The sequence below is a fragment of the Leuciscus leuciscus genome (assembly GCF_965113295.1).
Source record: "Leuciscus leuciscus genome assembly, chromosome: 17".
In the NCBI taxonomy this organism is placed as follows: domain Eukaryota; kingdom Metazoa; phylum Chordata; class Actinopteri; order Cypriniformes; family Leuciscidae; genus Leuciscus; species Leuciscus leuciscus.
In genome coordinates, this window is record NC_138741.1 from 34,500,692 (window position 1) to 34,515,803 (window position 15,112).

Genomic DNA, 15,112 nt, shown 5'->3' on the forward strand with positions numbered 1-15,112 from the left:
GATGCCTCTTCCACTGGAGTTGGAGCTGTATTATCTCAGCGGCAGGGTGAGCCACCTAAACTCCTTCCAATGCGCCTTCTTCTCCAATAAGCTGTCCCCGGCGGAGCGGAACTATGACATCGGCAACCGGGAGCTGCTGGCCATCAAACTGGCCCTCGAGGAGTGGAGGCATTGGCTGGAGGGAGCTAACCATCAATTCGAGGTCATCACAGATCATCGTAACCTCGAGTACCTCAGAGAAGCCAAAAGGCTGAACCCTCGCCAGGCCCGTTGGGCTCTCTTCTTTACTCGGTTTGACTTTGTGGTGTCATATCGGCCTGGGAGTAAGAACTGCAAGGTGGACGCACTATCTCGGCTTCATCATGCCTCTGTGGAAGACCTTCATCCTGAGACTATCCTCCCTCCAGCCATGATCCTCAGTCCCATCCTCTGGGAATTAGACCAACAAATCACCCAAGAAGTGGCTCACCAACCCGCTACGCCGGGAGGTCCAGAAGGGCGCATCTTCGTACCTCCACATCTTTGGACACCCCTTCTGGACTCAGCTCATTCTGTTCCGGGCTCTGGACATCCGGGTAGCAAGCATACCCTCTCGCTCCTCAGTCAACGGTACTGGTGGCCGTCCATCTCCAAGGATGTTTCCAAGTTCGTCCGCGGATGCTCAGTCTGTGCCATCACCAACACCCCGAGGAGGCTACCTGAAGGCAAGCTCGTGCCGTTACCTCTTCCTCGACGACCATGGTCCCATATCAGCATAGATTTCATGACTGATCTACCCAATTCTGGAGGCTTCACCTGCGTGTTCGTCATTGTGGACCGGTTCTCCAAGGGCTGTAAACTGATTCCTCTACCTGGTCTTCCCACAGCTTTTGAAGCAGCAGAGGCTCTCTTCAATAATGTCTTCAGGAATTTCGGTATCCCAGAGGACATCGTCTCGGACAGGGGACCCCAGTTTATCTCCAGGGTATGGCACGCCTTCTTTAAGCTCCTCGGGGTCACTGTCAGCCTCTCTTCTGGTTACCACCCTCAGACGAACGGACAGACTGAGCGGAAGATCCAGGAGATAGGACGTTACCTGCGTACATACTGCCATCAGTACCAGGACAGCTGGAGCCGCTACCTCCCTTGGGCCGAGTACGCTCAGAACTCCCTTCGGCAGAACACCACCGGGCTCACCCCTTTCCAATGTATTCTCGGATATCAGCCTCCAATCTTTCCTTGGTCGGGTGAGCCCTCGGAGGTTCCAGCTGTCGACTTCTGGTTCCATCAGAGCGAGAGGGTATGGGACTCAGCTCATGTGCACCTCCAACAGGCAGTTCGGAGGCACAAGGAACATGCGGACCGTCGTCGTCTTGATGCACCTCAATATCGGCCAGGACAGAAGGTATGGCTATCAACTCGGGACATCCGCCTCCGACTGCCTTGCCGTAAGCTGAGTCCTCGATTCATCGGACCATTCACCATCCAGAGGCAGTTGAACGAAGTTACCTACAGGCTCAACCTTCCTCCTCAGTACTGGATTTCACCATCATTTCACGTTTCATTACTCAAACCTTTCACTGACCCAGTCATTCCTGTTCCCACAGATGGCACTTCCACGGACGTACCTCCTCCTCCCGTTCCTGTAGAAGAGGAACAAATCTACCGCGTCCATACCATCCTGGATTCCCGGCGGCGAGGTCCCCGTCTGGAATACCTGGTGGACTGGGAGGACTACGGGCCAGAAGAACGCTCTTGGGTTCTACGTGATGACATCCTGGATCCAGCCCTACTTTCCCAGTTCCATGAAGACCATCCGGACCGTCCAGCACCCAGGGGTCGGGGTCGACCTCGCCGCCGGCAGCGCCCTTCTCAGGCGTCGGGAGCCGCCTCGGGAGGGGGGGGGTACTGTCAGGATTCCATCTCCACCACCACACTCATCATCACCTCCACCCACTCATTCTCTTTCTCCGCCCTCTCATCCAGTCACCCGTTCATTATCCCCGGATTACTAATCACTGTCACCTGTGTCCCATCACCAGCACTCCCTTTATAAGGTGCACTCTCCCTGCAGTCACTTGTCTGGTCTCGTCATTACATGACTCACAGACTCCCCACTCACTTACCTGGATACTTACCTGTCGCTATTCCACATCCTTCTGCCAGTGCGCCTCATCCTGTTGCCAGTCCGCCTTCCACTTCAGCCTTATACTACGAGAGAGAGAAAGAGAAAGACTTTACCAATCAGCTAAGCATTCACTGTTATTTCTGTGTTGCTGTTACTCACCATCTTTCTGCATCTCCGTTCATTCTGCAATTAAAAGAGTTAAACTTACCATCTTGTCTGCTTCCTCTGTAAACCCTGACAAATTGACACTTAAAGCTAAGAATGTAAAGAAACCTTAGACATTTTTTTTAATTAATAGTTATTTTCCAGCACATTAGGGCCCCAAAAAGCATTATTTGTTTCATTCATTCTTTCAATTTGACATCTTACATAGCTTATGGATATACAATTAAAATAGCTGGAGCAATTGCGACTTTGAGTCTGCTACAACCCCAAGTCCATCTGCATGGTGGGAAGTTATCTGTCCCCTGCAACACACGTGAGAACTGTATACTGCTGTTGAAGTTGATTCTGTCTGTCCTAGAGAAGCTCCGCTCAGCCTGTGACTTTGAGTCTGCTATAGCCCCAAGTCCATCTGCATGGTGTGAAGTTATCTGTCCCCTGCAATACACGTGAGCACGGTACACTGCTGTTGAAGTTGATTCTGTTTGTTCTAGAGAAGCTCTGCCCCGCCTGCGACTTTGAGTCTGCTACAACCCCAAGTCCATCTGTATGGTGTGAAGCTATCTGTCTCCTGCAACACACGTGAGAATTGTATACTGCTGTTGAAGTTGATTCTGTTTGTTCTAGAGAAGCTCCGCCCCGCCTGCGACTTTGAGTCTGCTACAACCCCAAGTCCATCTGCATGGTGGGAAGTTATCTGTCCCCTGCAACACACGTGAGAACTGTATACTGCTGTTGAAGTTGATTCTGTCTGTCCTAGAGAAGCTCTGCTCCGCCAGTTGACTTCGAGTCTGCTGCAGCTCCAGAGCCCACCTGTCTGGTGTGAAGTGTCCATCTTCCTGCAACACACGTGAGAATTGCACACTCTACCCGCGGTGTTGACTCTGCTATCCGTCGCCAAAGCCCCGCCCACCGGTTTGACTTGAGTTCACTGCGCGCCTGTTAGTCTGCCCGCATAGTGAAAAGTGGACCGCTCAAGAGAGTGAAGGTGAGAACTGTGCACGCTGCTTGAAGTCGCCATTCTATTCGTCCCCGAGGAAGCTTGTCCAGGCTGTCGGGGTGAGACAACCGCGTCCCGTTTGACCACCGACCCACCTGTGAAGACTCACCTGTCTCTCACAGGCCACTGCGAACCTTTCACCGGTGTGAGAAGAGGAAGAGCCCTGACCATCTACTCACTTGTGGAAACTCACCTGTCCATCGTATACCCTTGTGAACCCTACATAGGCGTGAGAAGAGGAAGAGCTCTGACCATCTACTCACTCGTGGAAACTCACCTGTCCATCGCCTACCATTGTGAACCCTACATCGGCGCGGGAAGAGGAAAGGCTCCGACCGTCTACTCACCTGTGGAAATTCACCTGTCCGTCATAGGTCCCTGCGAACCCTGCATCAGTGCGGGAAGAGGAAAGGCCCCGACCGTCTACTCACCTGTGGAAATTCATCTGTCCGTCGTAGGTCCCTGTGAACCCTGCATCAGTGCGGGAAGAGGAAAGGCCCCGACCGTCTACTCACCTGTGGAAATTCACCTGTCCGTCGTAGGTCCCTGTGAACCCTGCATCAGTGTGGGAAGAGTAATAGCCCCGACCGCATACTCACCTGTGGAAACGAGTAATAGCCCCGACCGCATACTCACCTGTGGAAACCCACCGGTCCATCACAGGCTACTGTGAATCTTGCACCGGCGTGGGAGTGGGCCCCGGAGACTACTGCATTGCCTCGATTCCTGGGAAGAAGAAGAAAGGAAGATTTTAGTTTAGGTTATTCAAATTATTTTTAACTTTAATAAAAAAGAACTGTTATTCCTTTAAATTCTGTCTCCGTCTCGTTTCTGACACGCTCCTCAGGGTGGTCCTGGTTCAGGGGTGGGCGCAGTCCGGCTTGGCCCATCCCGACCTGTGACAGATTTGGCGTTAGTCGGCAGGATACCACCTTGAGTTGAGCGATCAGAGCGAGATGGCTGAAGAAGAAGAGCCAGTAATGCGGCAACCGGCGATGCCGATTTTTATGGGAGCCCCGTGGGCCCAGAAGTACGGAGGCCCCGGATCAGAAGTGAGTTTGTCATGTTGGAAAGCTCAGGTTGAGTACTTAGCCGGACTTCAAGGTCTGAGTGCCCCTCAGAGAGTACAGTTTGTTTTAAATTCCCTGGAAGGAGAAGCAAGAAGAGAGGTACAGGCAGCGCCGGAAGCAAATCGAACGACGGCCCAAGCAATCTTTGAATTTCTTACGGGGAAATATGGAGACACCACCCCGGTAGCTGTCCTGCGAACGCAGTTTTTCAATTGTAGGCAAGGGCCTCGACAAAATGTCCGTGCATTCACACTACAGTTGAGGGAACAGTTCTCCCGTTTGAAAGGGAGACAGGATCACGGTCTGGGTGATGAGGAAGTCCTGTTGAGAGATCAGTTTCTATTAGGATTACGAGAAGGCCCTGTGCGTCAGAGTCTGCGGGTCCAATTACGACGAGAACCCAACCTCACTTTTGAAGAGCTGCGTGGAGAAGCTTTAGCCCTTGAACGTGACCATGCTGCGAGCGTAGACCCTCCCAGTTGTCTGGCCGCCAACGTCGCTAGTGTTCCATCGCCCCCTGTTACATCGGACTGGAAGCAGGCCCTTCGGGAGGAGCTGAAGAAGGACGTACGTGAGCAACTGTCCGAACTGTCTAAGTCCCTCGTGGCGGAACTTCGCCGAGAACATCCCCGTTTGTTGCCTCCGCCACGGGAGCGGGCGTACTCCGATGGGGGCCATCTCCCAGAACGCCGTCCACTTCGGCCTTTGGGGCCTCGATTCCAGTGGGATGAACAGGGTCGTCCTCTCTGCAATAACTGTGGAGAACCGGGTCATTACTTCCGTCAGTGCCCCTCCAGACGGGCGTCGCAGGGGAGTTTTTAGAGCGTCCGGCCACTGTAGGTCAAGTGGTCGGGACCCCCTTGTTAGACCCTCAGTTTCCCACACTCCCCAACGAACATCTGGTGGGCCGTTGCCCGGTTGTGGCGATTCAGGTCAACGGCCGGGAAGTACAATGTCTCCTGGACACCGGGTCACAAGTAACCTTGTTTTCGGAGAGCCTGATTCATGAGTTGTTTGGCGCCCAGGGTCGGTCGACGGCCGAAGTCCCCTGGTTGACCCTGCGTGGGGCAAATGGACTTGACATACCATACGTAGGATATCTGGTGATGGATCTGGAGATACACGGGGTTGTGGTACCCCAGAAGGGAGTAGTGGTGGTGCGAGATGGCTGTCTGGGGTCTCATCGGGCTCTACTGGGCATGAACGTGATCTCTGAGTGTTGGGAGGAACTGTTCCGGAGCAGACCAGTGCGAGCATCCTCGTCACTAGATGGACAGGAGTGGGATCGGGTGAGAGCCGACTGTCGCCGGGTTTGCCTGGCCGAGCAGCAGGGCGAACGGGAGAGTACTGGGAGAGTGGCCTGCCGTTATGCCTTGTCCGTCCCCGCTCGAAGTGAGGCCGTGGTCTGGGTCAGGGTGCCCTCTCGGCTTTATAGCCCCCAGGAGTGGGTTTTGGTGGAGCCCTACCCGGATGGCCCCAAGGTGGAAGTCGCTCGGGGACTGGCGTCCGCAAGGAGAGGCCGAGTCTCGGTTAGAGTCCGAAATACAAATTCTTTCCCGATCCACCTATACCGCCACCAATGCCTGGCCCGAGTTACCTCGGTGAAGCCCCATCAAATTCGAGAACAGGGAGAGGTGGAATTCTGTCGAGTAAGTCCAACAGTGGTGGAGGTGGCCCTGGTACAAACGGGTCGACACGTGGAAGAGGTTGGAGGAAGACTGTCGACACACCTGGAAGGAGAGTCGTTACATGGAGAGGGATTGGAAGAGGACCAAGTCCAACAACTCCAATGTTTCTTGACGAAATGGCAACATTTGTTCTCTACCCATGACGAGGACTACGGCCGTACGGATGCAGTTAAGCACCAGATCCCGACCGGAGAGGCTGCACCCAGCAGGGAGCGTTATCGACCCGTGCCTCCGACCCTGTACTCAGAGGTCCGCACCCTCCTAAGGGGGATGTTGGATAAGGGAATTATCCGGGAGAGCAGCAGTCCTTGGGCCGCGCCGATAGTACTGGTACGGAAGAAAAATGGCTCTTGGAGGTTCTGCGTGGACTACCGGCGGCTGAACCAGGTGACTAAAAGGGATGCTTTTCCACTGCCCCGAGTAGAAGATTCCCTTACCAGCCTCACACAAGCAGCTTGGTATTCGACACTCGATCTAGCCAGCGGATACTGGCAAGTCCAGGTGGATGAGCGGGACAGGGAGAAGACTGCGTTCACTACCCCCTTTGGGTTATACGAGTGGGACCGGATGCCTTTTGGCCTCTGCAACGCCCCAGCCACCTTCCAACGGCTCATGCAGCGTTGCCTGGGCGGCCAATTAATGGAGACCACGCTCGTCTACCTCGACGACGTGATCGTCTATTCTCCGGATTTTGGGTCCCATCTCCAACATCTGGAGCAGGTCTTTCTCTCCCTGGAGAGGTATGGGCTGAAACTCCAGCCGGATAAATGTCAGTTTTTCCGAAAGGAGGTAAAATTCTTGGGCCACATTGTGAGTGCTGGAGGGATTTCTGTCGATCCGGAGAAGGTGGCGGCCGTGCAGGGGTGGGCCACCCCTAAGACGGTACGCCAGGTTAGGTCCTTCCTGGGCTTTGTCGGATACTATAGGCGATTCATTAAAGACTTCTCCAGAATCGCCAAGCCGATTAATCAGCTGTTGGGAGGTACGGGACGAGTTCGGGGCCGAGGGTCGCCATCGATCCAGTGGGATCCAGCGTGTGAGGAAGCCTTTCAGAGGCTCAAACAGGAGTTACTACAGGCCCCGATTTTGGCTTATGCCGACTTCACACAGCCTTTCATCCTGTATACAGATGCCAGTAACCTGGGCTTAGGAGCTGTCCTGGCTCAGAAGCAACAAGGAAAGGAGAGGGTAATCGCTTATGCGAGCCGAAGCCTGCACCCCACCGAGAGAAACGACGCCAATTACAGTTCCTTTAAACTCGAGCTATTAGCAATGAAGTGGGCGTTGAGTGAAAAATTTAAAGATTACCTGTGGGGAGCAAGGGTGCAAGTGGTTACGGACAATAATCCGCTCGTACATCTACAGACCGCCAAGCTGGGGGCGGTGGAACAGAGGTGGGTGGCACAACTGGCGAACTTCGATTACCAGCTCCAATACCGGCCCGGGAGGGAACATACCAACGCCGATGTTCTATCTAGGCTGCCAGGGGAAGGATCATCGGGCCCGGTATTGGCTCGTGAAGCAGGACACGACGAAGGACTAATGGTGGGGATTGTGGAGGCACCAGGCCAGCCATTGGAAGAACCCCCGGGTTGTTGGGGATGGGACCCGCAGCGTTGGAGGTTATGGCAGGGCGAGGACGAGGATCTGCTGGTGGTCCGGACTTGGCTGAGGCGGAAGGCATGGCCCGACGGTGCGGAATGCCGAGCTCAGACCCGGACAGTGCGAGGACTGTTGGGCCAGAGAGAGAGACTCTACTTGAAGGAAGGGGTGATCTGCAGGGCCCTTCAAGATCCCAAGTGGGGCGACAAGGTCTGTCAGGTGGTCGTTCCCGAGGGACGCTGGTCAGCGTTGTTGGAAGCCTATCACACCAGGATGGGGCATCAAGGGCAGGAGAGGACGACAGCATTATTACGGCGACACTTCTACTGGCCCGGGATGGAGGGCACGATGAGGGCCTACCTACAGAAGTGTCCACGCTGTATACTGTTTAAGACCAGGAAAGAGGTACGGGCTCCGCTGGTTCCAATTCAGGCCAAGGCACCCTTGCACATTGTCGCTATGGACTATCTGACCCTGGGTCGGCCGGTGGACCGGATCCAGTATATCCTTGTGGTTACGGACCTGTTCACGAAGTACGCTTGGGCCGTTCCGGCCCTAGATCAGACTGCCATTACCACCGCCAACGCCCTGTGGAAGTACGTAATCCAGCCGTTCGGGTGTCCCGAAGTACTCCATTCTGACCAGGGGCCTAACTTTGAGTCCAGGGTGATACACGAGCTGTGCCAGCTGTATGGAGGGAAGAAGACCCATACGACCCCTTATCACCCCCAAGGGAACGGGGGGTGTGAGAGGTTTAACCAGACGCTGCTGAGCCTGCTGGGGACCCTGGAGGAGGACCAGCAGGGCCATTGGGCCGACAGACTCCCGGCATTAGTTCAGGCATACAACAATAGCGTACACAGTACTACGGGCTATGCACCAACTTACCTGATGTTTGGAAGGCATGTGAGGCTTCCAGCTGATTTGCTCTTGGGGACCATGGCGGCGGAAGAAGGGAGCAGTTTGACCGATTGGGTGACCAGGCACCATCAGCGCCTTCAGTCGGCTTATGAGCAGGTCTCGGATCAGATCAATCGGGCTGCAGTGAAGAACAAAAGGCTATACGACCGGACGGCTCGGGAAGTACCGCTACTACCAGGGGAGAGGGTATTGGTAAGGGACAACCGTCGCCAGGGGAAGGGCAAACTAAGCGATCGGTGGGAGTCACAGCCCTATGTAGTTCAGCGGCAACCACACCCAGACCAGCCGGTGTATGCCATCCGTCCCGAAGGGAGAGCCGGTCCAGAGCGGGTGTTGCATCGCAACCTGATTCGCCCCTGTCCGAATTATTCGACTCCTGCTGCCGAAAAGCCCCCCGGTGAAACAGCATGGATGCCCCAGTTGGTGGGATGGGCGGTGGTCCCGAGGGGACTAGGCATAGAGCCACGACCTGAAGAGCCTATTTCTCCATCTAGGCGGTCCCAGCGGGAGAACCGAGGTCAGCCCCCAGCTAAATATGGAGACTGGGTGTCCGGCTCCCATTCTCGGGACTAGAACGGTTTGGCGGGGGGGTATGTCACGGTGTGACAAATGAGAGGGCGGAACTAAAGTTCGCCGCAATTGTGTCCCCTCCGGTATAATAACAAGGACACTCCACCCCCCGTGAAAATGTGTATCTGTTGCCTTGCCAACCGGGATGAGGAAATCGACATCAGGTGTGGGGAATTAATCTAGAGCCATGACGAAGCCATGTGGGCATTGAGAAGGATATAAAAAGCTAGTGAAGAGAGACTGTTGTGTGGGTTCTCCCCCGTGAGACGTCGTTTCATTTGAGTGTTGCAGAGAAGAATTGTGGTGTGCAGGGGCAAGTGTGTTGGATGGGACTCGAGGAGTGTGAAAGAGTTGTGAAGATACACCGTTCGCCTGGAAGGGAGAGAGATAAGTAATCGACCATTGGATCTCTTACCTACATGTTTCAACACTGAATTTGAAGTGGATTGGAGTGTTTTGATTGTGCTATCTAACCGTCACTGAGTGAAATACACTGATTAATGTGCGATCTCCTATCCTCCTCCCCGTGTTGGAACGGTGATGTGAATCCGGTCTATGTCTGTGGAGGGAAGCCCCGAGACACCCTTTTTCCAACATTGAAGCTCGTTGCTTGTGGCACGGAGGCCTCTGGGTGAGTGCTGGCCCTATTTGCACTTATTGAAGTGGATTGCAGTGCTTAAATTGACGGTTCTCCCCCTCACGTTGCATGTTTGGAGTGAAAGTGCTGTGTGTGTGTGTGTGTGTGTGTGGAAGATTTATTCTCTTTGCCGTGCACTCTCCCCGTGCCATGGTGGTCTACTGTCAGTAATTGGAGCTTGATAATGTCGATCGGCCCCATCTGCTGAGGACTAGAAGGAACAGCATCCGTGAGTCAAACTAACTTGCTGTCGAAGTTGATTCTGTTTGTTCTAGAGAAACTCCGCCCAGCCTGCACTTCGAGTCTGTTATAATCCCAAGTCCATCTGCATGGTGTGAAGTTATCTGTACCCTGCAATACACGTGAGCACTGTATACTGCTGTTGAAGTTGATTCCGTTTGTCCCAGAGAAATTCCGCCCAGCCTGCACTTCGAGTCTGTTATAATCCCAAGTCCATCTGCATGGTGTGAAGTTATCTGTACCCTGCAATACACGTGAGCACTGTATACTGCTGTTGAAGTTGATTCCGTTTGTCCCAGAGAAACTCCGCCCAGCCTGCACTTCGAGTCTGTTATAATCCCAAGTCCATCTGCATGGTGGGAAGTTATCTGTCCCCTGCAACACACGTGAGAACTGTATACTGCTGTTGAAGTTGATTCTGTCTGTCCTAGAGAAGCTCCGCTCAGCCTGTGACTTTGAGTCTGCTATAGCCCCAAGTCCATCTGCATGGTGTGAAGTTATCTGTCCCCTGCAATACACGTGAGCACGGTACACTGCTGTTGAAGTTGATTCTGTTTGTTCTAGAGAAGCTCTGCCCCGCCTGCGACTTTGAGTCTGCTACAACCCCAAGTCCATCTGTATGGTGTGAAGCTATCTGTCTCCTGCAACACACGTGAGAATTGTATACTGCTGTTGAAGTTGATTCTGTTTGTTCTAGAGAAGCTCCGCCCCGCCTGCGACTTTGAGTCTGCTACAACCCCAAGTCCATCTGCATGGTGGGAAGTTATCTGTCCCCTGCAACACACGTGAGAACTGTATACTGCTGTTGAAGTTGATTCTGTCTGTCCTAGAGAAGCTCTGCTCCGCCAGTTGACTTCGAGTTTGCTGCAGCTCCAGAGCCCACCTGTCTGGTGTGAAGTGTCCATCTTCCTGCAACACACGTGAGAATTGCACACTCTACCCGCGGTGTTGACTCTGCTATCCGTCGCCAAAGCCCCGCCCACCGGTTTGACTCGAGTTCACTGCGCGCCTGTTAGTCTGCCCGCATAGTGAAAAGTGGACCGCTCAAGAGAGTGAAGGTGAGAACTGTGCACGCTGCTTGAAGTCGCCATTCTATTCGTCCCCGAGGAAGCTTGTCCAGGCTGTCGGGGTGAGACAACCGCGTCCCGTTTGACCACCGACCCACCTGTGAAGACTCACCTGTCTCTCACAGGCCACTGCGAACCTTGCACCGGTGTGAGAAGAGGAAGAGCCCTGACCATCTACTCACTTGTGGAAACTCACCTGTCCATCGTATACCCTTGTGAACCCTACATAGGCGTGAGAAGAGGAAGAGCACTGACCATCTACTCACTCGTGGAAACTCACCTGTCCATCGCCTACCATTGTGAACCCTACATCGGCGCGGGAAGAGGAAAGGCTCCGACCGTCTACTCACCTGTGGAAATTCACCTGTCCGTCATAGGTCCCTGCGAACCCTGCATCAGTGCGGGAAGAGGAAAGGCCCCGACCGTCTACTCACCTGTGGAAATTCATCTGTCCGTCGTAGGTCCCTGTGAACCCTGCATCAGTGCGGGAAGAGGAAAGGCCCCGACCGTCTACTCACCTGTGGAAATTCACCTGTCCGTCGTAGGTCCCTGTGAACCCTGCATCAGTGTGGGAAGAGTAATAGCCCCGACCGCATACTCACCTGTGGAAACCCACCGGTCCATCACAGGCTACTGTGAATCTTGCACCGGCGTGGGAGTGGGCCCCGGAGACTACTGCATTGCCTCGATTCCTGGGAAGAAGAAGAAAGGAAGATTTTAGTTTAGGTTATTTGTAACCAAGGTTACCAGGGAGTAACAGAGAAAAATGTATTGTTATTAATATAATGATATAATGATGGGAGAATTATTGAAAACTAATCAAAAGTAGTAACTTTATGAAAGAAAAATATTAATTTCATACTAATGTACATTTTCATTTGGGTAATACTGTGACCAATGGTGATGAGTTTTGAACTTGAGACGAGCCAATTAGGGTGACCAGACGTCCCGAAAAATTCGGGACAGTCCCGAAATCTAAACTGTTGTCCCGAATCCCGAATCTGGCCCTAATTGTCCCGAAAATTATACTAAAGCAAAATCTTGAGTAGTTATTGTCTGATAAACATTAAAAAGTGTCTGCGGAGGTTGAGGCCGGTGACACACTGGCTGCGTGGTGTGTCCGTTTTTATTTCGGCTCCCCTGTTAACAGGTTAACTCGTCCGTTAGAGCTTGCACACTGCCTGCGTGACACGCGCGTCGCAGGCGCGCGTCGCAGGCGCGCCTCGAGCCGCGCGGAAAACGCGTGCATGCTAGAAATAGAACCGACGCCTATTTTTCACGCGACACGCAAGGCAAAATAGAATAGGAAAATATGTTTGTATGTCATTTTGACATGAAAACATATTAATAAATGACATTTTGATGTTTGAAAGTTTAAGTTTTTACATAAATGCAGATATAAATGTAATGATAAAAAAAAAAGATCGATTTTCAAATATTGCACCTGTCAATACAGAACTAAATATTCTGTAGCCTATTTTGCCTATTATTAGAGCGCAAGTTGCTGCAGCCGCGAGGACAGTCACTGCTGCACGCGTAAAGGATTGATTGATTGTGATTGATTGTTCGCGGCACTGCAAAAAAATACTTCACTACACAATTATCGCGTTATTTTCGTTTAAGCTTATTAGCGTTAGGCTATACTGAAAGGTCTGATTTACGCACTGTTACTTACAACAGTCATTGTTTTTTTTCTTTTCACAATGACATTTGAGTTCATGATTTTAATGTGTTTTTTTTTTTTTTGTGGCAGACTAAAGAATAATGACAGACTGTTGATCTTTGAATAAAAATATGTTTGGTTCAGGTTTGAAATTCATTATCTTTTATTATAGGCTACGCAGTCTAATATCATAGAAGCTCCCCGTCCCGTCACCCCAGACCCATAGACACCCACCCCCCCCCCCCCCCCCCGTCCCGAATTTCAGCCAATCTCATCTGGTCACCCTAGAGCCAATGCGAGCGCAGTATCTGGCGCAGCGGAAAAATTAATTTCCGGGTTTTGCACGAGGTGAATGCGCAAAGTTAGAGGCAGCTCTCTCTCTCTCGTGCACGGATGCCTGATGAGCGCGGTGTCACGACACTCCGGGAAACAGAAATAAAGAAAATAATCGTCTAGATGAGTTCTGTCTATGGATATATGTGAGTTGAAAAGCGCATTTTATTTCCTCTTAGTTATGAGTGACGTTGGTATTGTTATGAGAGTGAAACGAACATTCAGTTGGTTAATATAAAAGTGTATGGTGATATAAAAATAGCATCAGAGTATTGCTAAAGTGTTTATGGAGTGTATTTTTGATTAAAAAGGGTAAAGAGAACGATTTTAACGGGACGTGCTGTGCCTGCACCACTCTGGAATTTTCTGTGAGTTTGACGATCTCCTTGGTAAGTCGAACTGCTTTGAAATTGTTACAATTGTTGTACTGTTATTGTTGTATAAGAGGAAAAGCAAGAGAAATTTAATCTGTGAGTGATTTATATCTATTAGAAAAATGTTTAATGCTGTATTTGGTTAATAACAGCTAAACTGACAGTAAAGTGGTTAATGTTTTAATCAGTAGGCCTACATTATGTTGAAAGTCACAAACCTTGCCTTTGTAAAAGAAATATTCTTTATTTGAAGAATTTATTTACAAATGTTCAAGTTATGGGTAAAATGTATGATTCATTTACTGTCATGAGTAAAAATGTTTATTGTATGTTACAATGAAGATATTAATGATACTTTTATGACCTTGTCTGTTCAAGGTCAGGTTTTTTTTCTGTGGTTCTGTCTTCCAAATTCGCTGTGTATACTGGATTTGTCCTGGCCTTCTTCCAGTGGTTCTGAGGAGGGTTTGGACTGGCGAGCCTCCCTTGAGTTTGTTCTTGGATCTTTCAATTGAGGAAATCAAGTATTTGCACTGATTTGAACTGCGAATGGTAGGAAAAAGAATACCTTTCCTCATCTTTTGTTTTTCTCGGATGGACATTGTTTCATTACCAACAGATAAAGGACACTTACGTTTTCTACAGATTTTTTTTTAAAGAAACTCTCTTCACAAAGACTGAACATTCTGAATTGAATTGAAAAAATATTGTTGTCCAATTGGGTTACACATTGTTTATTTGGGGTTTACTTGTTGAAATCCAAAGAGAAAAATGGAGATCTAAAGAAACACATCTACATTTTATTTTGTTTATTTTATTTCATTTTATTTGTTTATCAACCAATGTAATTCACCTGTTGTCATTCACTTGAAAATACAGTGTGTGTTCAAACGAGTATTCACTGTTGTTGTGGCATCTTTCTCAGTAGCGAATCTGATTCTTCTGAAACGCTGGTCCATAAATTGCATTAGGTTAATAGCCAGAGAGTAAGCGCTACATATTCAAATTATTTTTAACTTTAATAAAAAAGAACTGTTATTCCTTTAAATTCTGTCTCCAGCTCGTTTCTGACACGCTCCTCAGGGTGGTCCTGGTTCAGGGGTGGGCGCAGTCCGGCTTGGCCCATCCCGACCTGTGACATAATACCTATACTGTCATATTATTATTTCAATGAACAGATAAGAGCAATTCATTTGTGTTTTATTGTATATCTGCATTAGGGGTGTCCCCGACTATGGATTTTCATAGTCGACAAGTCAATAATATTTATATTCAAAAATATAAACTTTATTTCTATTCAATTTTCAAAATTATTTATAGCCCATAGGCTGTGTCACACACGCCTACCTGCCTTTTGATGTAAATAAAAGACTAGAGTGGTAAATGTTACGGACATATTATCATGGTACAGTTCAGCCTATTATTGATTTTTATTTCCACTTCCCTTTTATCCAAAGAGACGGAACTATTTGCACTGTATTTATCAATGGGAAATATGCTAATATAATCTGGCATACTGTAGTTCACATTAATGGGGTCGCTTGCAAATCGCAGCAGCACGAATTACGTGACCAGCAACATATTTCTGCTTCAAATATTGTGTGTAGTTAACAGTGAGTGGTGGTTTCAGACATTATTTTATTAAAGTGCATTTGTCAGTGCCGCACTCGTACTGACT

The 15,112-nt window shown here is 50.4% G+C and overlaps 1 long non-coding RNA gene across 1 annotated transcript; it reads left to right on the forward strand.

Annotated features, from left to right (window-relative positions):
* The first annotated feature begins 13,020 nt into the window (after positions 1–13,020).
* On the forward strand, positions 13,021–14,331 carry LOC309478872. Its single transcript, XR_014199115.1, has 2 exons — positions 13,021–13,449; positions 13,813–14,331. It is a non-coding gene; the product is annotated as an uncharacterized lncRNA (long non-coding RNA).
* Positions 14,332–15,112: the final 781 nt, after the last annotated feature.